The following is a 26,700-nucleotide window of genomic DNA, read 5'->3' as shown; positions in this document are numbered from 1 at the left end:
TATGAAGTCACACAATATAATGGTGTTTGTGGAGACCTTCATATTCTTCATAGTTCCCACAAAAGCCAAGTGTGGTTCCTGAGTTTGGGAGTGTGTTCTGTAGCAGGCAACAAACTGAAAGGCAGTATTGCACAATGGTGGTTGTATATGTATGGTCTGTGATGCTTTGTGCAGTGCTACTAACCCGGAGGTGTGTGTATCTGTGATGTATATGGATACTCCCCCTAGTTGTGTTGTCTGTTCCAAGGCTTGTTGTCAGACAGCATGGTATGAAACATAACCTGGTAGTGCTGGTGTGCATAAGCGAGCCTGAAGCAAGCATCCGTCAGTGCACAGATATCACTATCCTCCATACTGAGGAGAGTCCTGAGTGGCCGCAATATGAGGTTAACACGACTGTTGTTGAGCAGCATTACCCTTAGTTTCATTTAACCTGTAATGTCTATAGAGGTGGGTTTGTCTTCTGAGCCCTGCTTAAAAAAGGCACTATGGTGGTAGCAAGAGCCTTAGCCAGCATTCCAAAGTCCAAGGATGGCAGGTGCAAGCTGTCCATAGTGAAGCTACGTGGCATGTAGAGCATGTCACCATAGGCTGACAGACACTGTATCCTCTATGAATTAAACAAATTTGTTAGGCAACTGTTAAATGTGATATGTGTGTCCATTTACTGTGACATCATAATTGGTGGGTGGAAGATGCTAGACAAGGTCAGGGTCATACTGGCCTGGGCTACATGATCAGAGTGTTCCTCCATGTATCATGTCATGTGGTCCAGGGAGTAATGTCTGAGGTTATACACACCAGCATGGACAATGATGGTGCCAGTCCTGTACTTGCTTTGGAGTGACCTGACTGCCTGTGTTATGTGGCAGATCCTGGCACCCAACAGACAGCCCAAAGTGACTATTCCCTTGTTAGGGCTGTTGAGTGGTACGTCAGTGTGTCTGACAATAAGTGTCGCCTATTACAAGTGTATTAGGTGTGTTGTTTAGCCTGAAGGGCAGTGACTGTGTGGCACACTGACATTGTGAACTATGTGATATGTGGGTATTGTAGTGGGGTAGCAGGTGTGTGTGTGTCTGCTTTGGAGGTCTCTGCTGCTTAGGTAGAGTACATTTACAGCATCCAAGTATGTCTATGTGTGACAATGTGGATTGAGTGCTGTTGCTAGATGATATGTGAGACTGATATGTGGTGTGTGTGGTTACCTTCATCACCTGATAGACTGTGCCAGTCATGGGTCGAGAGAGTTCAGCACCCTGTATGTCTATATAGGTGCATCTCACACAAACATCTGAGTTTGTCGGGAGGAGGAGAGGGTTGTCTGTGTACATGAGGCAGATGTGACATTGTGTCAGTATCACAATATCCACCTGCTTAAATGGAGAGTACACACGAAACCAACCTCTGGACTTGCCAGGATATTATCATGACATACTCTGTAGCCTGATCACAAAGGATCAGTAGGGTGTTAAGCATGTAAAAGAGTATAACAGGGATTAGTGCTCATGTTCGTTGGTGTTTTGTAAAGAGTAGCTGAGAAGGAGTCCAGACTGAATCATGACACCTCCTTCAGCTATGTCATAAATAGCAATGTACACCCATATATGTCCTGAGTTAGGGCCAACTGTACCTGAGTGACAATGCCGACATCATGACAGACAGGCCCATATGTACATATCCACCTCCCACTGACAATAGTCCATATCATCATACCAGGAGATATCACATGTAGAATGGATGAGCAGCTGCCCCCAAAAGCATGGCATCAGGTGGAATACATTGATTCCCAATATGTGTCATGCACAAAATACAAAACAAACAGATCATGCACCTGAACAGTCAGCTGAGCCTCACCCCCTACACAGGATGTGGAACCGTTGAATGTGTCACAGCTACATATGGCACTCCCCAGAAGTGTTGGTGCACAACACACCATGGGAAGTCAAGTCCAGTACACCTATGAAGTCTGATCTGCAAAGTCATGGAGTCCATCATGGTTGCAGTCATAAACAGAGCTATTGGAAGCTAACATATACACAACCCTACCAACTGTGGTATCTTCATGTGCGGATCATGGTTCCCAAACATGCTAGACTGTTTGCACAGCAGCCACCCAGGACATACATCAATGAACACATCTACACATGTGTCACCTAGACTTTGAATAGCCCTTTATCAACATCCCAGACACATGTAGTATCCACAAAACCAACAAGCTGTGCATAAATATGTGTTGACATATGATGGAATGTCAATGTGCCCACAGACAGATCACACAAGGTAAGGATTCTGATGTCTTGTTCAAGTTGTTGACACCTGCTGACCCACATGGACCATTCCTGGAATGACAGAAGACAAAGTGTACACACATCACCATGTCCAGTCTGATGATGTCACCATCCTATAAATACAGCAGGAGAAGGGAAAGCAGCCAGTAAAACAAATAGCGCGTCATGTTAATGCATCTCTCTGTAGTATCATAACATAGTTAGGTAGGGGTTGGAATCCTGCAAACAGTGAGTGTGTGTGTGGGGGTGTGTATGTATGTGTGCAGTTTCCTAGGTATCGCCTTTCTGGAGACTGGGAAAACTCACTAAAAGAGGTACATTCCTCTTTGAAAAGTCTGATGATGTCACCATCCTACAAATATAGCAGGAGAAGGAAAACCAGCCAGTAAAGCAAATAGTGAGCCATGTTAATGCGCCTTTTTCTAGTATCATAACATAGTTAAGTAGGGGTTTGAATCCTAAAAACATTGAGTGTGTGTGTGTGTATGTGTGCAGTTTTGGAGACTGGGGAAACTCACTAAAAGAGGTACATTCCTCTTTGGAAACTCTGATAATGTCACCATCCTACAAATACAGCAGGAGGAGAGATAGCAGCCAGTAAAGCAAATAATGCACAGTGTTAATGCATCTCCCTGTAGTACCATAACATAGTTAGGTAGGGGTTTGAATCCCCCAACAGTGGGGGTGTATGTGTGCAGTTTCCTTTGAGAGGTGTCCCCTTTTTGGAGACTGGGAAAACTCACTAAAAGAGGTACATTCCTCTTTGGAAAGACTGATGATGTCACCATCCTACAAATACAGCTGGAGAAGAGATGCCACCCAGTAAAGCAGATAGTGTGCTGTGTTAATGCATCGCTCTCTAGTATCATAACATAGCTAGGTAGGGGTTTGAATCCTGCAAATGCTGACTGTGTGTGTGTGTCACTGTTGGTCAAAGCAGTGTGGGTTTTGCTTTTACTATGGTATGACATAGTATGATTACAACAGTAAGTGCATTGCACACATCAGGTATCTGCGTGGCAAATATATATGTGTACATGTCCCCTCAGTCAGTACATAGGTGTGAAGCCTGCATACTAAATGTATACATTTGTTTCCATTGACAGGTTGTGCCGCTGCTTCTCAGATCATAGGTCACATATGTATGTATGTCACAAGGCCGTCCACTGTCATGTTCTGTGGCCAAGGACATCTGTGGCACACATACCCATGACAGTTACTTAAGAGTAGTGTGAGTGAGAGTATATGCCTGGGATATATGTCAGACATGGTCATACACAACTAAGACTGCCAAGAATGGACAGTCCTTATAGGTGTACGACTGCCTTGTGGATATGCAGTCAGGCCTCTAATGTCTCATGTGATACACCTTGGGACTCCACAATACCTATGGATATGTGGATACCAAGGGACACATGACATAACATGAGGCTGTATGTACACATTGGTAGCCAACATAAATGTTGAGGGCTACCACTTGTGTGATACTGATGGGATAGTATGTATAGTACATGAGGATGACTATGCCATAGTCAGCTTACTGCTATACAGCATGTATCAGGCAACAGGTATCTGTCTGTATGATACCCTTGTGTAGGATATGCGTCCCATCCAGGGAATGCATTGTAGGCCAATCCATGCATTTCCAAATTTGGATGGACATATCCCTAGTGTGTCTGCATGTACCTAAGGGGGCTATATGCCAAACAGGTGTGGTCACAGGAATGGGTGGCGGTCATTACCACTGGTTAGTGTTATAGTGTAGCACCGGAAGGATCCAACTGTCACTGGGTTCTCTACTACTGTGTGTCATTTGTCAGGACATCATCCAATGTTTGCTTAAAGCCATGCTGTTGAGGTTGTGTATACTACCTGACCACAAATCATTGACAGATATTAATGATATCACCCATAGCATAGTGTCAACCCATGTCATACACACGTCTACCCATGTTAGTACATAACTGTAGTAGAATGAATACTGGCCATTGAAAGATACTATGAGATGTTAACAATGTGTACGACAGGGTATGCCACACATCCCATGTGTCCACTATGCATGTACATGCAGACAGTGCGCACCCACCATGTTCACAGATGTACACTTGCTAATCTGTACTGCACACATCACACACGTACTGTACACTCACTAACACATGCTGGCAACACATTACACTTCAGCCAAGTGGCACATGGGTGGACAATACATACTCAGACCTAACAGTGGTGTAAACAATGCTACATTGACAATTAGAGCTTTGATGCATAATGTCCGCTCAGATATACCTACAAGGATGTTCTTACACTTCCTTGTTGAAAACTTGCTATTATTGCTACACTGCTATAGTGTCACTCTGTGCATCAGCACCATATTAGCCTGTCCCTCCGTCAATGATGCAGATGACAGGAGGTGACACAGGTATCATCATATGTACAGGGCGTTATGTTGTTTGCCAGAGCCTGACATTGACCCATCCAATTGACATGTCTGTGTGTGTGTGTGTGTGTGTGTGTGTGTGTGTGTGTGTGTGTGTGTGTGTGAGGGACAACAGTACAGCATGGGCCAATGTTGATGTAATGTGTGTGTGTATGTGTGAGCCCTAGTTGTTTGGTTAATGTGTGTGTGTCTGCATGCACACAGCTCCACCATTAGGCTGCCATATATGGTAGTTTTTGGGACAGCCACAGACTGTACCTGCTAGGCTGTACAGATCACTGTCTCCAGCCATGGACACAGTATCTGTGCCTGGCAGGGGTGCTATGGACAGTATCGGATACCAACCCTGACTGGGTACTGTCGTCAGAGTCAGAGGTATGATGACTGGACCCATGACCCTGCTGGGACTGGCCAGAGCCACATGCACATGGTCTACTGGGATGGTCAATGGACAGGCCAGCCCCAGCATTGCTGGGGCTGGTACTGCCACTACGGGAGTGGCTGTGAACTGTGGGCCGTCTGTGACCACTGCCAGCTGTTGCTGGCATGCATCCATGTCGATGTCACAACCATCCTGCACGGTCCTGGCTCATGGAAGACATGTTGTGGAGGGCATCTAATGTCACCCCCCAACGTCTATCAATGACCTTGGTGTAAGTCCAGATGGCACCGGCAAGGTCACGGATGCTGTCATTAATAGCGGTGTAATGTGCCCTCTGCACCCTAAGTCCCTGCCTGGTGTACCGTTCCATATGTGCCTGAGCCTGCATTAAAACCCAGAACATACTGGTCATCATCAGGCCTGTGAGGGCACACCTGCCAGGGGCAATACGACCAGTGGTGCTCCCCCGAGAACCTCTGGACCTCTGCCTATGTGGTACCATTCCAGGTCTACAGCTATGGCTGCTATGAGGGGATGCAAGTGCCATGGCTACCACGCTCTCCTGGTCAATGTCAACTGTATGCTGCCCCTCGCCTATGGCCATTGGTGGTGAGGGATGGATTGACAGTATGAATGCGTGCATAGATGGGGTTGAACGCTGTGTACTGTCAATTGGCGGACCAGTGACAGACCCTGTCAAATCTTGCTGTGCCAATATACATGTGTCATCATCACCACTATTCGTGGCAGTGGCTTTAGGTTGCCTGCTGCTTTGGCCAACCCCTAACTCAGCACCTGTGAGAGAAAGACAAGAAACACACATTACGGTCTGCACATGTACACATGAACACATGATTACATGAACACATGCACACATGCACACATGCACACATGAACACATGCACACATGCACACAGGAACAACCATACACACCTCACTACAGCACATACACACACATACCAGCAATCCAACACATACTCTATAGTGGGTGAAGGTGGGTGTCAGTATCACAAAGTAGACAGTCACCACACATGTGTCAGCATGCAGACTATGTGTTGCACAAGACCATGCAGTGCAAGTGTAGACTCCCCTATTAAATGGCAGTATACATGGCTTTGATGCACCTGTGTAGCTGTTCAGTGACTGGCTACTCCCTGGAACACAATGTGTACATGGACACAACATTGCTGTGCAGGTATTATCAGCTCTGCAATGGCCTGTGCACCATCACTCACAAGTATACATGCTATGGCTGCATGTGTTATCTGTGTGACACATAGATATCCATGTCTGAGTGCAGTGTCTGTGTCCATAGCAGATAATACTGGGCACGGGTGTAGCACATGCATGCTATGTACACACATGGGATGTGCGGTCCATGTTGACGTGAAGGAATCCCAATGCTCAACATGGCCAGTGTACAGTGGTTATGGTGAGTGTGGGACATATTGCAGATATGTGGGTGCCAGACATGGCATGGCATGCTACATGACTGCAACATTAAACACCACACATACCCAATGTGTGTCAAGTGACCTATACACCCACTGGCATTCCAGGACATATATGTGACACTTTGTGTGGATGATGACTGCTGTGCATATTGTGCATACTGGAATATGTAAGCACAGAGACAACATGCTATGCATATTGTGTATAGGTGCATATGTGTGCACACACACACAACACTGAGGTGCAAAACAATGACTGATATGAGTAGTACTATGGTCACTGTAACTGGATCGGGTGTAGTACCCTGTGCCATCATCAACATGCATCTTGTGGTCACTCACAGCTAATAATATGTGCAAGACCACCGCCTAGCATGCTGTACCTGAACTGCAGTGCCATGGCTACATTCACAATTACACAGCCACCTTGTACATGGGTGTGTGAGGTGCCCAATAGGGAGCATTGCCTAACATGACTGTATGTGTTGCAGAGTGTTGCACAGCCCCATGATAGGCCTCTACCCCTGAGGTACATCATGTGTGTGTGTGCATGACATGTGGGATACTGAAGTGTGACCTTACAGTGGGTGTGTGGTAATGACAAATGTAGCATGTTTTTGTGTACTGCGTATGATAAACGTGTTCTGTTGTATACAGCTGTAGCAACTATGCATATCCAATGTGCAGTACAGTGTTGCCACAATTGTGTCTGCCGCACTGTGCATTGCATGTGATTGAGGCAGCTACTGACTTTACTGAGATGATTGATGTCTCACAGCAAACATGCACAGCATGCATTATGCGTAGGTGTGTTACATGTACACGGCCTACACCTCACCTATGACATGCACATTTCATTACCAATATTAAAGTGTTAACACACTCACCAGTATGTATTGTCTGCCTTGCTGTCACACCAGAGGGACCTAGAAGAATATGACACAGTTTGTCAGTGGCCACAACTGTGGTATTACTACTGTGAGTGTGCTAAATGACAGTGGAACAACAGTCAACAGTCACAGGTGTACGGATACTATTCCAAATATCAGTATTGCACAGATTAGGCAGCACAACTGCTAAACACACAGTACACATCTCACATATGCATATTCTAACCGTACAGGTAACGGTAGTCTACAGCTAGGGCGTATTACCTGCACAGTCCATGTCATCCTGCTGGGTGGCTCCGGCCTCCATGATGACACATGTGTGACTCTGTTGCTGCTCTAGGCCAGGAGCCACCACGCTTGGGAGCAGATTCTCCACTCTGGTGAGGGGGGGATGTATGGCCGCCCCACCACTTGTGGCAAGCTGTTGCCTATGGATATCAGATGCACGCCGCTGGACATGTCCAATTAAATCACTGCAGTGATGGCGTACCTGCTCATATGTCCGGTTATGTATGCCTATGTCATTTACCTGGCGAACAAGGTTGTACCACAGTGCAGAACGGTCATGCTGGTGCTGGCTGGCCCAGGAAAAATCAGTTTATAGTGCTGCACCAGGCTGTTCTGTATTTCCTGCTCCTCCACAGCTGAATAGGATGGGTTACGTTGATGAGCCATAACCCTGGAAGACAATTAAACAATATGTGTGAGCATGTCATGTGGCACACTTAATATTATGAAGTACAAATATCACTTAACTGCCATATATAGCATCTATCTGTCTATCAGAGGATACACACATTCAATACCACATATCAGTGCTCAGCCCACAACTGGTTGACAGTGCCTGCAACACTCCATATAACACACCAGTATACACCAGTACTCAGCACACTGTTTGGGATACAATGCACAACCTCACCCTGGGGGTATATATCAAGCTAATGCATGAAGAAATATGTTATCCAATGCAATGAATGTCATGTACATTTACAGTGTTACCGGTAAACCACCCTAGTATTTGATGCCATACCCCTACCTAACATATGTGCACAGTTGTTAATATAGCTGGCATACTGCTGTAACAGAGTATACATGTTGCTAGGTTCACACACATACTCTGTAACACACATGTCATTGTGGGCATGGTACAGGCATCATTAAACACACATCAGACATACATACAACACACAGATGTATGCCAACACAGATGAGCATTACCTGTGTACCTTGTAGTACTGTGTGCCGCTACTTACAGATACCTATGCCTGTGGTATGTCATCTGTGCAGACTACAGGAAACAAACAAGACAGTGTTACCAGGGACTGTGAACATACACCATACTGTGCTGTTTAGGCCAACAGCTTGAGGTAGTACAACAGTTCATATGTGAGCTGGAGTCACCAGCAGTACCACGTACTGAGCATACATATATTGCTTCAGCCTACATTGGCACACCACAGTCATACACAAGGAACTATGTCACAACATATGTCATCCTACTTTGTCTGCATCCCAATAACTGACACATCTTTCACCGGCCTCACACCTAGGACACAAACTACCATGACAGACACAACCTCACACTAAGCTATCACACCTTTACAAGCCTTGCACACAGTCACTGTCACACGCATTCCGCCTCACATAGCAGGTATTGCACTGAGTACATGTGTGTGTGTGTATTGTGTCATAAGTAGGTAATACACTATTGGCTCTAGGGCCTAGAGCAGCCTAGTCATATACTACCCTGGCCTTTGACATGCATGTAATGTGATTTCACTTGCTCCTGTCAACTGGATACACAGAGATGACTCCACGGCATATTACCTTTCTCCAAAACAATCATCAGGGATATGTATGACATCTGCTAATGAGGAGCCTTGTTTGTTCATGCTGGGTGGTTTAGTCCAGAGTATGGCATATTTGTGGATAGGAAACTCTACCTCCAGCATGTGCTGCTTAGTGAGGTGACAAGGATTAGGGCCCTAGGTCATGTAGCCCAGAGGGATTGTGAGGTGTTGTCATGGTGATTGGCCTACTGCTGTTGGTGTGAGATACCTCTGGATGTCCGGCAGTGGTAACCTCTGGGTGGCCAGTATGCAACGCACTCTAGCTGTGGTTTGTGAGTCAGTCTGCATAGGGCATGTGTTTGAGGGCAGTATTACTCTTTGTTAGGTATGTCTGTTGCCTTTCCACTTGCTGTAGCTGTCATGTGAGGTACATACCACATGGGGCATTGTGATGAGTAGAGGGGAACACCAACCTATATTTCCCTAGATGACACACCTTTTGTGATGACACGTACCATGTAGACAGATTACATTACTACTGTTGTCACTGTGAATATCAAAGGGAAGCCTACTGTCCACCTGTGTCCCGTGTACCCTTCTGACAAATTCAGTGTTAGGCAGGCTACCACATATGTGGCAGTTACTGTGTAAGGTGTTTTGGAATGGAGTATGGCACTGCAGTATCAGCACTAGTGTTCAGTCCATGCCTTGGACAATAGGCACCTGTTGCAGTACATATGACCCCGTGTCTCCCTCACTCTCTCTCTCCAAGATATATATATATATATATATATATATATATATATATATATATATATATATATATATATATATATATATATATATATATATATATATATATCTATCCGTATCTATCCATATCTATCCATATATATATATATATACATATATATATATATATATATATATATATATATATATATATATATATATATATATATATATGTATATATATATCTATATATATATATATATATATATATATATATAGATATACATATCCATATATATATATATATATATATATATATATATATATCCATATATATCCATATATATATATATATATATATATATATATATATCTATATATATATATATATATATATATATATATATATATATATATATATATCTATACACACATATAATTACCGGATCACAGTACAAAGGGAGGAGGTGTATCCATATTCATCAAGGATACCCATATCTCCAGGTTAGTAGCGCAGCATGATGCCCCAGAGATCATCCATGAGCAACTATCAGCAGGCAAAACCACATTTCAAGTCGTAGCCAGTTATAGATCACCCACCATGTCCCAAGATGCTCACTCTGCATTCCTTGATACATTGGAAAATATAAAGGTCCTACCCAACATCATAATCTTGGGTGATTTCAACTACTCTGGTATAGACTGGGCGAACTACCAATGTTCCAACTCCTATGCTCAGCGATTCATAGAATTTATAAATTCAAATGCCCTTGAACAACTAATATGTTCCCCCACTAGAGGGGACAACATATTGGATTTAATCATCACAAATATGGGCTCCCATTGTACCACACCCATTATCACCCCCTCCTTGGTCAGATCCGACCACAAACTGATAACCCTGGACATCCTCACTCCACCTCCCCCAATCAAAGAAACCATAGTCAAAAACCTTTCCAAAGCAAACTTCAAACTACTTGCATCCGAAGTGGAAAGCTTCATTATTCCCTTGCAGAAGGATAATGATATCCAGGATGCGGAATCCTACACCAAGGCACTCTATATGCATCTTCAGGATTGCATGGACTGTGCTATCCCAAATAAAACCAAGACTCCTTCCTCAAGCAAGAAGAAAACAGTCTGGTGGACCCCGGCCATAAACAAACTTTACAATAAAAAGAGGAGACATACAAAAAAAAAGACAAATCTCAAGTAGAAAAATCATTCCTGATCAGCAATTCAGTAAGAAATCGAGGGCCCTCATCAAGTCAACTAAAGCGAATTTTGAAAAGAAAGTTGCCAAGGATGCCAAGGATAACCATAAGGCCTTCTATGGCTATGTCAAAAATCTAAATGGCAACGCTCAGGTCTGTTCTGAGCTAGTACAAAATGGAACAAAATACACTGACTCTTCTGACATTGCCAACATCTTGGCTGACAGGTTCAGTGCAAATCCCCCCCCCCCACCACCACCACCTACAAGGCCTATAACCATTCTAGAGGATTGTGTAAGTCCAATTATTACTGATACATTGGTTAACAAGGCTCTATCTAAAGCTAAAAACACTGCCTCCATGGGACCAGATGGTGTCCCAGGCTGTGTCATATCTTGCCAATAGGAATTAACCCCGCATCTTAATACCCTGTTCAGTCTCAGCCTCTCCACAGGATATGTGCCCATAGAATGGCACACGGCAATGGTGGTCCCGCTACACAAGAGTGGGGCCACAACTGACTCTGGGAACTACCGACCAATAAGCCTGACCAGTCTGATCTGTAAGGCTATGGAGTGAATCATTATGAAACTCATAAATGGAGCGATTGGGAACCTCCAGTCGCTGGACCCCACACAGTTCGGCTTCGTCAAGGGCAGATCATGCCTCCTGAACCTGGTGGATTTCTTTGAAACAGTTACTCAGGCTATAGATAAGGGAAAGGAGGTGCACACGGCTTACCTTGACCTTGCTAAAGCATTTGACACCATTCCCCATTCAGGTATTATTGATAAGCTCACCAGCCTGGGCATAAACCCTTACGTTACAAGATGGATTGCAAACTGGCTCTCAGACAGATCCCATAAAGTAAGAGTAGCGGGATCTATGTCCGAATCCAGACCAGTAATGATTAGTGTGCCTCAGGGCTCTGCCCGAGGCCCCTCCTGTTTGGCATATACTTCTCAGAAGTACAGGCAAGCACGGAAGGGCTGTGGCTGACTAAGTTTGCAGACGACTGCAAACTGGGTGCTATAATAGAGTCTCCAGCCGATATGGAGATCCTCCAGAAGGGCCTAAATGAGACTGATGCATGGTGTCAAAGCCATGGTCCCAAGCTAAATGCAAAAAAATGCGTAGTAATCCCTTTTGGAAAAAACAGAGTACCCGCAAACTACAACATAGGAGGTAATCCCCTGAAATCTAAAGAAGAAATAAGGGATCTAGGGACCCAAGTAGATAGTCAGCTTTTCTTTGATAACCATGTTGCCAAAGTGGTTAGAAAATCCTTTTGTGTGACCCATCTGATCACGAAAGGGCTCGCATCAAGATCTAAGGATGTAATGGTGCCCCTCTACTCTTCCCTCATCAGACCCATTATTGAGTACAATGCACCAATTGGAATGTACCTGGCTAGACATCTCCAGCAGCTGGAGAGACCACAAATGTACCTAACCAAGAGGATTACTGGCCTCAAACAGTTGCTCTATGCAGCACGATTGAAAAAGCTAAGCCTGTTCTCTGTTGCATACCGCTTTCTCAGAGGCAATCTCTGTCTAACGTACAGAGCCATGTCCAACCCAGAATTGTTGAACATGCTCCATCTTAGCAAAACCAAATCTACTCAAGCTACACGCTCTAGGGATATAAACCTCGACACAGCAATGAATAGAACGTGCTGGAGAGATAGATTCCCTTCGCAGAGACTTCCCTTACTATGGAACAGGGTCCCAATCTACATAAGACAGAGCCCCTCACTATCACTCTTCAAGAGGAACCTTGATGAGTGGATGGGCAACAGAAAGTTCACACCGGGGATCACACCAACAGCACTACTAGATAGGGGCCAAGGGTACTAGCTGCTAGTACAAGGGTCTAAGGAACTACTAAAGGGGCCGTGAATACCACACAATGTGGCTGGGCTAATATATCCCTTCGGGCAGATAGCCCAGTACCAACCTATGAGCCTACGAACCTATGTATATATACATGTATATATACACATACATGTAAACATCCATTGCTGTACATATATTTGCACATATAGGCACATATACTGCCCACAATTCATGGTGGGGATGTCAATTATGCAACAGTTGTGAGACATATGGTTATGTAATACTATTGCACAATGTTGTGCATAATGCATTCTACTGCCCTCAGGCCATATAGCTGTTGCAGGCCTCACTGCCTGTAGCTCAGTCCCACAGAGTTTAACACCACATGACATATACTGGCACTGCTTGCCACACACTACAACCTACATACATATGTGCACATAGCAGCCTTCAACAACATACTTATGTCCAGCCTTCACTAACAGTTGCAGTATGTCTCTTGCCCTATGCAAATGTGCATGTACATATAGATGCGGACTGCTGCCACTTATGGATGATTCACAGTATGTAGAGTACCCTTCAGACACATCTTTCGGATGTCACCAAATACATATCTGTTACACACCTTACCTTTGTATTCCTCACCTCCGTCTGTTGTAGGTGTTGTTTTTTTATTTTTTATTTTTAGTTTTTATTTTTTTTTTTTGGTTTTGTTTCCTCTGTGTGTTGCTGTTTGTTTTCAGAGTCTGTCTCCTTCTGCCTGTTTGTGTCTGTCTGTCTCTGTCTGGCTCTCTTGCTCGTGCTCTCTCTCTCCCAGTTGTTGCAATGATATTATTGCATGGGTGGACAGCAGATACAGTCTGCTTTTCTAGGAATCTGCACATGTGCATGTGATGGCCTCTGCACCAATTGGTGCCCACCATTTAGTAATTGCATGCAGCCTGCTGTGTGGTAATTGCAGTTCTCACTGTGATTTCAGGACACTGCTATAAAATGATAGGTTAGGTAGGCATGGCCCTTTCAGTTTTGCAAGGTGGGGACCATGCTTGTTTGCTGTGGACACTGTTGTCTCAGTCAGAAGGTTGGTATATGTCTCATATCTGAAGCTGGGTTGTAGCCAGTGAAATGCATGTTATACTGAAACCTGACTGTTGCTTCTTCCAGTACACTCTTCTCAGTGTGTAGGTTTACTCACACCTCCTAATGCTAACACTGGACACATGGGTGTATGTACTTTCTTTTCCAATTAGAGAATTAACTGGCATACAACAGTAGTTATTGCAATGTATTCCTATGGCTGTCCTATTTTCCCTTTAAATTCACTCATTTTAATGCATGTTATATTTCTTTCAGCACCAAGTTATTGTATATCTGCTGTGGTGTAGTGGTACTTCATGCAGACTGGTGAGTCCAAGGTCCCGGGTTTGAGACTGACAAGGTTTTTTATTTTGCTGCTGAGCAGTACAAGGGCCTTGTCATGCAGAGTGATTAAGGCACTTTTAAGCAGTTGTAAGTGGGTTTGTGCGGGGTTGCACGACACTTAGCGATGCTAAGCTAAGCTTAGCTTAGCTGATTTTATTTTAGCAATACTAAGCCAAGCTTGGCTTAGCTCATCATATCTTGCTAACCTAAGCACACACATGCGCACACTGGTGCAAACCTGCTTACTACTGTTTACAAGTGCGCAATCCCGCTAACCCCTGTGCTCATTTCTTTGACAGAAAAGTAAATGGGGAGATAGGAATGTGGTGATAAAGGGTGCACAAAGAGGGGAAGACAGTAGGGAAACTGTCTCAGGATGTACTGGATGGGTGTGGAGAGGGTCCATAGCTGCCCATTTCTTTACAAACAACAGCTGTGCATATGCAATACATTAGGAGGGATATTTGAAATCTTCCACCCCGAGAGAGGGGTGAGGACAACTAAGTGTGTAGTACTACCAGTTATGAATATCAGGCACATGCACTGTTTGTGAACTGCTTGTGAACTGCTACACTGTCATTAGTATGTTACTTACTTCTGAACAGTTTGTGGTTTGTTTGTGTTGACATTAGCACAGTCTGCTCAGGACAACTGGACATATTTCACTACTGTGTATGCCTACCTACACCCTTGATTGTGCCTGACTACATGGGTATATAGTACCTTCAGGTAGGGGTGCAGAAGTGCAGAGTGCATTATTTATTATTGTGTGATGTTTATCTTACTGAACATGCAGAGTTGCTGTATACCTGTAAGTCTATGAAGGTTAGTAGTCTGTCTGAGTAGCTCCCACCTGTGGACATATCCAGATGGTAGACAGAGGTCAGCCTAGTATTCTTTGACTGTACACCACAGCAGTCTTTTCAGCACCTGAACAATGGCATTGTCACAGGTGGTTGCTAGCAGTACATGGCTACATCATTTCATATTTCTGTGTTGTACTTCTACATAAGGGTATGCTTGTGGGATTCATTCTACAGCTATTTGCAGAGTGTGTAACAGCAGACAAGCTGATATGCCTGTGTGTTTCTGACTCTTCCAGGCCTCAGATACCCTCACATATATATTTGAACAGCCTCAGGGAAAGGTACATATAACTGGGATACACCTGTGATATATTTCAGACATTTTGCAGTTCAGACTTTGGGGGATTCAGGGCATATGTATTACTACACCTTTTCTGATGTGCAAGCGGTGTCTACTCTCACTTATTGACATTTGTCATTAAGTGAGATTCAACACCTTTCTGCCTACTGTTAGTACATTTCACAGGGAGTCAGAGGGGCACAGCTAACATTTGTTTACAAATCAGGTTCATCATTGTAGAGCAGTCACTGTTGGGAGGTCTGGCCTGTGACCTATGCAAATATGCCGCTGTTTATCCTGCTCTGATACTGTGTGGGGTTTGTAAGGTGCTACTGTAACCTTATTCCCTACTAGCATGGCTGATTCTCTTTTCACAGTCATGTCATGCAATTCCACAACACCTGCTGGTTAAGGCCCACAGAACAAGATTTGTGTTATGCCATTCCTATTTTCCCTTTACATTCACTCATGGTAATGCATGATATATTGCTTTCAGCACTTAGGTATTGTATATCTGCTGTGGTGTAGTGGTACTTAATGCAGACTGGTGAGTCCAAGGTCCCGGGTACGAGACTGACAAAGGTATTTTATTTTGCTGCTGAGCAGTACAAGGGCCTTGTCATACAGAGTGACTAAGGCACTTTTAAGCAGTTGTAAGCGGGTTTGCACGGGTTTGCGTGGGTTTGCGCGATGCTTAGCAATACTTAGCTAAGCACACACAAGTTCTCACCCACACACCCCCGCTAACTACTGCTTAAAAGTGCTTACTCCCGCTAACCACCGCGCTAATTTCTTTTAAAGAAAATAAAATGGGGAGATAGGAAAGTGGTGAAAAAGGGGGCACAAAGAGGGAAAGACAGTAGGGAAACCAGCTCAGGATGTGCAGGATGGGTGCAGGGATGGTTTATAGCTGCCCATTTCTTTACCAGCAACAGCTGTGCATATGTATGAAATTTGGTGTGGCATTTGAAACCTTCCACCCCTGAGAGAGGGATGAGGACAACAAAATATGTTGTACTGCCAATTAGAATTATCAGTTTACATGTCCAGCAGACATGTGTGCGAATTGGGCAGCTATGTATGGGGCGTAATGTTTTTGTGGGAACAGATTGCCCTTTTTTTTATTTTTTTTCAGGTGAGAGTGGAATGTGAGGTAGAGGATGTAGGTATATTTGGGGAGGTAGGTTGGGGAGGTAAACAGACAAGACAAACAAGGCGCATACAGGGGCAGAGTTTGACACATGGGGTGGGTGAACACAATTGACGGGGAAGGTTGTTTGGAAATTGCAAGCCTATGAGCCCACAGATGGTAACAGTGGAACTGAGATCCCCACCCATGGGCAGTCACCACTGCAACTTCACAGCCCCGAGGGTGGCTGTGCTGGGGGCTGAGTAGGATGGGCAGGCTCACCCAAGAGACGCGCCACTCTCGCCGCAAGCTGGCGTAGGGGATCAGTGACTGAACGCTGGATCTCTTTACGCACCACAGCCCGGACCCTTCGAAGGGTGACAGGTGGCCCTTCTCCACCCATGCTTGCACGGGGGGGATGAGCCCCATCCCCTGCAGCACTTCCACCCGAAGGTGGCACAGGACCAACGGAGGAGGGGAGCCTGGGCTGGGCACCGGAGCTGCTGGTGCCAGGTGCACTCGCCAACTGAGGAGGGACAGGTGGGTCCGCTGGGACCAGCCTTCCCATACCTTCTGTAATTAGGTGTGTTTAATTACAAAATAAACAACAGCATTCCAGATTAGTTGTAACAGCATGCAGTAATATTCCCATTAACCCAACACACCAAGGTTCCAACAGTTGAACAGCAAGCATAACACATGCATATATTGAATGACAGTGGATATTCCAACAGCATGCAGGGATGTTTGGTAGCAACAGGCCACCATGAACGTGGTGTTTGAACAGGTGACATGCATCAACATCAATGCAAATATTTATAAAACAATAGGACATATGTCCCAACAAATATTTAAGGTTACACATACCCATTGAGGTGTGGAATTGCATGATTTATGCACATACGGTAGGGTGTAGAAAAAACCTCAGTTAACATCTTATAATGACCTTTTAGTCTACACTACATTCCCAGTGACTGCAAGTGTATATCCCCTACCTGTATTATTACACTTGCCACCATACATTAGGTTGGGTCATAGGTTTGGCTAGTTCAATATATGCCTGACCTATATCTGACATACTAACTGTCCAGGATGCAGGTGTTACTGCTACATAATTCTTATTTGCATTTATATTTCTTTATCTGCATATCTGGGATGTTTTCACATGACATTTTCACTTCGATTTGTACAGAACCCTGCATTTTTTAACACATACTCACATTTCTTGTGAATAATTACATGCTACATGTGTGCCAGGTTTTCATATTCATGCCAGCCAGTAACTGACTATTGTGGCCTTTATATATGTTTCACAGCTACTAGCACTTCCATCACCCACTTTATATGGGACTGCATAACTCTAGGTTGCCAGCACATTTTCAAACAGTACTGTTTGTATAATGCAAGGGTACAACAACATTTCAGACTCTGTGACACAGACACACTCTGGGTTTTAGACCTTTATTAATGACATTGCACACTTTTCCACAGGCTCACTCCTTTATTTGTTTTAACGGTGTTTACGGTAGACATGTTCAAGACATATTATACCTTTATTAATAGGTTAGAACAATCTTTTTTCAGGCTCACTCACTTATATTATATGACAGTGCCTGCAGAGATATTATTCCAGACATCTGTTACCTTTCTTAATGGGTTACTACACTCTTTTTCTGCCTCTCTGATGTTTTTATCTGGCAGTACATGCAGAGGTCTTATTCAGGCAATTCTATGGCTGTTTTATTGGACTACAACACTTTCTTTCATGCTCTCTCCCATATTTTATATAACAATACATGCAGAATAATCACTAACCTGCCTGGTTGCGCAGCCTTAGCAGCCTATCAGCATAGGCTTGCTGATTCGTAGCACGGTCACCTGCAGCTGTAAAGTAAATGAAGGGATATTGAGACATACCTATCCGTTATACATACTCCATTATCAATTCTTACATACTGCATTCCATGGCTACATACTCAGTTGTGGGGCATTCTGCATCCCATGGGCCTCCTGTATCCACTGGTTCAGGCAGTCCTGCTTTTGTCTCTTCAGGTCTGCATGGTGGTGATGGACCTGCTCACCAGTCCAGGGAATGCCTGTGGCACTGGTGAGGTCACGAGCTAACCGGTTCCAAGCCTCTGCCTTGTACTCCGTCCCATGGAACTGGCCCTGCAGGAGTCTTGACTCGTGACCGTGGACAAGGAGCCTAACCATGTATTTGGACTCCTCGATGCACCAACATTGCACTCGGAAGCATGAATCCTCTCATGCACCTGCCATTCTGACTGCAAATGTAAGCTACAATCAGTTATAGCGAGTATTCCCACCTATGGGGCTTAAATATGCTGCATTTCCCGCACTTTTTTGTGATTGGCCATTTTGTAAAATTCTCAGCTGACTGCAGACCTGCTTAGTAATGGTTAAACTACCATTCATAAGTTTATGAATGTTAATAGTGGCTGCTTCCCCTATGTTGTCATGGCTTAGTGGTTCTGTACTTTTATTATGATGCACAGGGTCCTGGGTTCGAACCTTGTCATTCTTTTATTTTAATACTGTCTAGACAGGCTAGGGGGTGTGGCTGCATTTAAGCAACTTAGCTCTACGTTGCTCCATGGTGCCCTACGGTGCCCTGGTTGGTGCAGCGCGCACGTCTGCGCAAACACATTGCACTGGGTAAAGCACTTATAAACTTTGGGCAACTCTGTTTAGCTGGGTAAAGCGCTATTTAACTATGGGCACCTCTGTTTAGCTGGGTAAAGTGCTATTAAACTATGGGCAACTCTGTTTAGCTGGGTAAAGCACTATTAAACTATGGGCAACTCTGTTTAGCTGGGTAAAGCACTATTAAACTATGGGTACATGTGTTTCGCTGGGTAAAGCGTTGCTTAACAGCAGCCTATTATATATCTGGGTCCTTTAAAAATATATATTTTATTCACTGATACATTGGCCATGTCACTGCTTTTAATAAAATTTTATTCATATATGTCTGGTATTATTTCAAATACTGATTTAAAACATAAATAAGAAGGGGCGTGGTGGGACTCTAACCGTGAATGCCTCCTCTTTGTGCATACACTCTACCATTACGCTATTGCAATTTGGTGTGATTTGCATAAACATTCTTTCTTATGCTCTTCCATGTCGGAATTGCTTACTATGACTAAGCAATGGGCACACCCATGCACACACGTGCAAATATGGGCAGCTATATTGTGGATTTAAAAAAAAATAAATAAATATTTTACTTTTTATAACTGTGATGGGGGTTTACAGTGTCAGGGAGTGTGGTGTTGGGTGCAAGTACATTTGAGCGAACTCACTCTTGTGTGTTGACATTTTGCTTTTACTGCACTTGCAGGGGCGTGGATATTTAGACTTCTCGGCAGTCGGACATGCCCCCTGCTTTCATACTCGGTCCGTGTAAGAGTTACGGTTGAGTCAGCGTGCCCTCATGAATATTCATGGCACGCTGATGTCATACCGTTCAACTGCAGCCTCTGAGTAAGACTTATTAAGTCTTACATGGAGGATTCATGAATCCGGGGGTTGGAGTTTTCTCCCCATGCCTCCACAGAAAATGAGCTTCTACCCAATCGGACTTTCCCCATAATCAAATGTCAATAAATCAATCCACCTGATAAATCAGCAACACACTTCATTCTGTTAATGAAATAAACATTCTACAGAATGACAGGGATCAATATATTTATACGCATATATAGTTATAGATAGAGTTTAACTTGGATGGCACTGAGGAATGACTGTGCCAATTTTTTATATTATTTACTTTAAGTATGTTTAACTGCATTGAAGTTTGTTCTACCACCAGTGGGTTGCAGGTACAATTGTTTTAACAGAATCAGCTTTGACATTGCATTATAGACTATTTTATTCTTAGTAACCAATAAGAAACAGAACACAATGACAGGTTCTTACAATTACATAGTATACAATACACATTTTTAACTTTGGAAGTTTAGATTTTTGCATACCATCGTTACAAGATCTTTAATGAAGGTGTCATTTTTGTGATGTGGCTATTTACTTTGTAATCCTAATTTATGTCATTTTTGTCAAGTTTCGTCAAACTACATCATTTACATGTTTGTTCATTATGTAAGTGCCATGAACATAGTTATGTTTTACTTTACAGAAATTTAACATCTTTTATCCCAGTAATGGACCTGGATGAGGATTACTGAGTACTTAGCAAACTCCAAAGTTTGACTATTTGCACCTTGCCTTTTTTGACTACTTCAATTCCCCACCTGGGCAGTAACATAGCACTTAGCCACTAGCAAGGTACAGGATTTAAATCTTAGTTGCTTCACAGCACTCCAAAGATTGTGACTTCGTATAATGGTTAAAGTTCTGATTCACAGACACAAGGTACAGAGTTTGTTTCTCACCTTGGGAAATGGAATTGGGGAGGCTTAGATTAGCCTGTTAGGAAAGCTGGCCTACTAATCAGCTATGAACCTAGAGGAGAGCATGTTTTGTGTAATGGAGTTAGAATGACATAACCTCATCTTTTGCAAATTAAATCTGCACACAGAGAAGAATTTTTCTTCACTCTGGCTGGCTTTGCCTCTTTCGCCTCTTCCATCTCCCTGCTCCCCAAACCATGATGCACATGAGGAGACCTCTATGGCACCTCTGTAAGGTAGGGAGCCAACATCCACAACTTCCTTCTGTCAGAAAAGGCTTATATCTGGCGTAAAACACATTTATGGGTGGTATACCAATCTGTTAATAGCAATCTCAAATACTAATCCTTCAAGGACTACTTCAGTTAATTCTTTTACTACTGTTACCGACATAAAGGAAGTGAATAAGCACTTGGACAATAGGAGCTTCGATCAGCTCAAAGGACTTATCTAGCACCCAGGACAGAAATCAAACCCAGGGGTGCTATTCATGCTCACAAAAGATGACACACTCACATATAGTACAGAAATCTAGGGGGAAAAACATCCTACCCTCACCATCTAGCTATGGGGATAGAGTTACAGTCCTCTCAGATAATCCTATGGGATGGCACCAGTGGGCTCAATTCATCCAGCGGGTGCTCTACCAACAAGCAGATACATCAAAAGCATCTAGGCACCCTCAAATGGCAGTTGCATTGGGAGATTCCTCTCATCATAGTGAGGAATGGGGGACACCATGGATGGAACTCCTCACCACCAGGAAGAACACACAGTGCAGCTACAGACACCTTCTTATTCTCATGGACAATCCTTTTCAGTTAGGCTTTCATAACAATGCCCTTTTTCCCAAGAATACCCAGATATCACAGAAAAGCTGGCCTTCCTTATAGCACCAGCTTGATCAGTTGTACTTTGGTATTTTCTTCTCCTTAGCCTTCCTGCTAACTCTCTTTCTATACGCTTGGAGCATAGATTCTTACTCTGTCTATTAGCTGGAAGGTTAGTCTCTCAGAGGGATGGGGCCTACTGTCTCTGCGGCTTCAGGAGCTTGTGCATTAACTTCAAAGACAGAAACCATGGGATCCAAGTATGATCCTGATACCCCCCCCCCCACACACACACACACACACTTCCATGCATTAGCTTGTGCAAAACATCTTAGGAAAATCCAGATAGCGTAGCCCCAGAAAAGCCTGAGCAACACAGTAAGAAGGCCTTCATACTGGGGATCTGGGGATGCACAGTTCTATCAGGACCCCAGCAGGACAAGACCCCTGTTTTCTGATCATACTCCTAAGTCTTCTTTCTCTAGGCCTTTCTTACTTATCCTGCAAGGTTCAGTTTTCAGCTATTTCAGCCTACTTCCTTCACACACCTACCTTCACCCAGCCTTTTGTACACCCTTCCACTCATGGCTCTCAGGTGACATCATGCATCATCTTGCTACCTAAACCTTGTCCTAGAAAAGATTTAATCGTCTGACATGGAACCCTGCATTCTTATTACTGGACTCTCCAGTTAGGGAATCTCAGACTCTCTAGACTCTCAGGCCTAACCCTATCATCAAACCCACGATGGTGACTGATGCCTCCCTTTTTCTAGCCAAGCACCTACCTCTCTTCACTCCAGAACCTCAGTATGGTGGGAAGGGTGCTCTACCTTTCTTGAAACTTCCATAGGTTACTATCATACTACATGGCCATTATAAAACTCTTCAGAGTCTTCTCGCCAATGGAATATTACCAGTGCTACCTTCAATGGAGCACAGCCTGTATCTTGCAGGCCATTCCCAAAGGATTCTCTCTCTCTCTTTCTCTCTCCTTCCTAGTACACTCTTTCTAAATGATCAGGGAAGGATCTCTCCTGTGTCTGTAAGGACCCATTCCATTATGGCAGCTGGGTCCTCTCTGACCTCTATGAAGGGCGTAACTACTAAGAGAGAGAAGCATGACATCTGATCTTCTATACCCTTTTACACCAGACACTGTCAGCCTTCTTCTAGTCTAGTTCATTTTTTATCTCTATTTGCCTTCAAAGCCACTCATCTTAGTCTACCACCTCCCCTCCTTTAAGTTTTAAGAATCTACCCACAAGTCAGTACTGCAACAGTGAAACATGAAGAACATAGTACAGTTGTCTACACTTACCATAAATGTAGATGTTCGAGTGTATTCACTGTTGCAGTCATCTTTCCTTCCCTCCTTTCCCCCATAGCCTACAGGGTGGCTATTACTTTTTCTTATATACCAGGGATCCCAACTTTACACTCCTACATGCCTAGAGATCCTTGCCTATCCATCTGGTCTTGACCTGTTGCGCCATGTGCCATGGATCCGTACTCTCTACTCTCAACTGCCTAGGGATTCTTGCCCTATCCGTCTGGCCTTAACATGCTGCTCATGTAGAGGGGGCTCCAAACTACAAGGCACAAGAAACAACTGAGGTAATGGCATAACTAGACTCCACTTATACCCCAGCGTACTGCCATCAGTCAAGTGTGTCCGCTGGACATAGGAGGAGGGAAGACTTTTACTCCATTGTCAGGCTGGCCAAAGACTTCCACTACAGGAAATCCCACAAGTCAGGACTACAACAATAAATACACTTGAACATCTACATTTATGGCAAATGTACACAACTGTACTTTTCATGTTGCATAATCAGTGTTTTGTCTACATAACTGCATGTGATATGTAATACCTTTAATTCGTCAGTTATGTGCTTATGTTGAATTGTGCTGAATGCCTTAACAAGGCCAAGATAAGAATCACCCAATGTCAGCTCATCATCAAGAGCTGCTGTTAGATTTAAAAAAAAATGTAAAAGGTAAAGGTGGATTCACTAGGACCTGCAGCATGTCTCTCAGCATCTTACCATCACAATTTGGGACAAACCTAAAAATAATCAGGGACAAATGCCCCAATTCAGGGACACTTTTTAAATATGAATGCTATTAAGTTGTATATTCATTATGTACTGAAAATAATCCACTACCATTAAAAAAAACAAAATTTAGGAGGGAAAGAGCAAAACTTTGAGCACAAATCAGGGACACTTCTTAAAATCAGGGACACAGACATACACACACATGTATACACACATACCCCATTACTGCAATGCTAGACCACTTGTCGTATGATGAGTTACTTTCTGTAAAAGATATTAATGTCAGAATGGAAGGTAGTGCATAATTACTATACACACACACACACACACACACACACACACACACACACACACACACACACACACACACACACACACACACACACACACACACAGATACACACACCCGCACACTAGCACACATGCACACACGCACACACCCACATACACATCTGCACAAAGACACGCACATGCATGTATACACACATACACCATTACAGCAACACCTGTGTTATGATGACTTACTTTCTGTAATAGATGTTAATATCAGAATAGAAGGTAGTGCATAGATCCTGCACACACATCCACACACACACATGTATACACATACATCATTTCTGCAACACTAGATGAATTGTCATGATACATTATTTTCTGTGAAAGACGTTAATGTCAGAATGGAAGGTAGTATATAGTTACTATATGCATACCTCTCAACTGTTATGATTTAGCCTTGCTCCTCCCAGATTTATGATGTTCCTCATAAAGTCAGAGCTGTTTATGGGTACATACTTTCTTAAATAAATATGCTAAGCCTATACGAAGATTCACTGCCACTAACTGTATTGGGTCTAGTACATAAAGAGTTTATATTGTGAAAAATAGTAAAAGGATTCTCTTTCTGATTTCTGTTATGATTTCTAAAGGCCAGTGCTATGATTTCTAATTCTTGGAGGTTGAGAGGTATGCCTATATGCACAACAATATGCTACTTATTTTTTTACTGGAGGATGAAAACAGCTGCAGCCAGTATATCTCCTTATGATACAACAATCAGGTTTAACATTGTGTGCTGACTGGCTGGGTCATGTCATACCTGTTTTATGAGCATTGTTGGACCCTGATGATGTGGCAGGAAGCAATGAAGTGTAGCATCTGTCTGCATCCAATGCACCTATGGAACATATCAGTGGTGTATATTTGAAAACAGTACACATTTTAACTCAAGCTATATAACTGGTACTAAATTTACCTTCACCAGTTATAGGTCAGATGCAAACGAATGGTTCCAAGCAACTGAGGCATATTATTTTACCATAGTGTTGTAAATTACAAATTTGAACCAAAGCTACCTGAAATGGAGCATAAAGAATAAGCTAAAGAATATGATACATGGCATATACAGCATCTAGGGCTAAAAGTCTGCTCTGATGGCAGAATCCTAGGTGACAAATTAGAAGATACAGGCAAACACATGGTGACAGACCTTGCAATTGGAGATCTAACCTTTGTTAAGTCCAACTGATAAATAATACTGACATTTTGTAAGGTTGTGGGTTGTCTTAAAGACTATACGTTTTGTAAAAAATAAAGCAGCGATTTTCAAGTGGAATCGAGAAGACAAGGCCATGAATAATCATAAGCCGCCACTAAGTGTGGGAATATAAAGTAATACAAAGTACAATAGGTTACCTACTTACTGTCTTATTTTGTATAACTGATGCTGCCATAAAAAGGCACTTTGTACCTCTGGTTCTGTAGTATAGAAAGATGAAGCCTTGAGTATGACCCAGACAAATTGTTTGCCTAGTGGTTTGTATAGTAGATACACAGACATGTTATTCTGTGGAAAGGGAAGATGAGAGGGTGTGACTTACACTCCTGAGAGGGAGGCAAATGATGGTCCACATCAGTCAAAACACTTCCTGTGCATCCAGAGCTTTGCTCAGCAAGGGCAGTGGCAACAGTATTTTAGTACATGGACTTTGTGTCCTAGGTTGACACTGCTAGTCCTTGCAGTCATAAGTGTGGGAGAATGCATATGCCAGGGGAGAACCCAGAATGCCTCAGCGATGACTTGGATGCCCACATCAGCCACCAAGGGGCATACTTAGATCCCTAACCAGAAAACTTCTAATGCCTGCCTGCATGATTACCCATGAAGAAAGTAGTACTGATCAGGAGGCAGCTGAAATGAAAAAAGGAATTAAAAAAAAAATCTTGCTTTGCCTCTTGAAAATGTATTATAGAACCTGGATGAAAAATCATTATCTTTGCAATGCATGTGATAAAATGAATTTTATGCACACAGCTCTAAAGCATACAGCTGGGTAAATTGCAGCAGCAAAAAGAATATCTAATTTTCCGACAGAATATATCTCTTTCCTACATTTTCTGTATCTGTTTGTGTATCCTGCATATTAAATGACACTAGAGTCTGCAATTCAGTATCTGAAAGACTGGCTTTGAAGTGTTGCCTGATTGGCATATGAGAAGAGAAAGGCTTAATCCTCAGTAAGGGCTTTCTTGTATTACTGCTTGGATTTGTACACATATGACCTGACTGAAAATGACTTTGTGATTCCTTACTTGAAGAAATTTAAAGGGAAAGAAACCTTCAAAGTGACTCGGGGTTATACCTTCAATGTCATGATTAAG

Source organism: Protopterus annectens, chromosome 2.part1 (genome assembly GCF_019279795.1).
Source record: "Protopterus annectens isolate FY-2018-M chromosome 2.part1, PAN1.0, whole genome shotgun sequence".
In the NCBI taxonomy this organism is placed as follows: Eukaryota; Metazoa; Chordata; order Ceratodontiformes; family Protopteridae; genus Protopterus; species Protopterus annectens.
The sequence above is the reverse complement of the archived record's forward strand: the minus strand, read 5'-3'. Positions refer to the sequence as shown.